Source organism: Haliaeetus leucocephalus, unplaced genomic scaffold (assembly GCF_000737465.1).
Source record: "Haliaeetus leucocephalus isolate CR32 unplaced genomic scaffold, Haliaeetus_leucocephalus-4.0 Scaffold144, whole genome shotgun sequence".
NCBI lineage: Eukaryota > Metazoa > Chordata > Aves > Accipitriformes > Accipitridae > Haliaeetus > Haliaeetus leucocephalus.
The window spans coordinates 893,173-893,495 of NW_010972580.1; the positions used below are offsets into that span (position 1 = coordinate 893,173).

At 68.7% G+C, this 323-nt stretch overlaps 1 protein-coding gene across 1 annotated transcript in view; it reads right to left on the bottom strand.

Moving 5' to 3' along the window:
- TMEM98 (transmembrane protein 98) overlaps nucleotides 1-323 on the bottom strand; it is a 14,265-nt gene that overhangs the window by 700 nt on the left and 13,242 nt on the right. The window lies entirely within an intron of this gene.

Genomic DNA, 323 nt, shown 5'->3' on the forward strand with positions numbered 1-323 from the left:
CAGGGATGGGGGTGCATGTGGTGGGTGAGGCTGGGGACACGGGGGTGCGCAAGGAGCGGGGAGCGCTGCGGATTTGGGGTGTGCAAGGATTGGGGTGTGCAAGGGCATGGTGGCACACAGGGATTGGGAGGCTGGGGGGTGCAAGGATTGGGGTGTGTAAGGATTGGGGTGCTTGGGCTGTGCGAGGGCTGGGGTGTGCAAGGGTTGGGGACAGGCACGGACGTGCCAGGCCTGGACTGTGCGCAAGGATGGGGGTGTGCAGGGGGGGCGCCCCCACGCTGCCCGCTGCCTGCCACCGCCTGTCCCTCCCTGTCCCCGTCCCT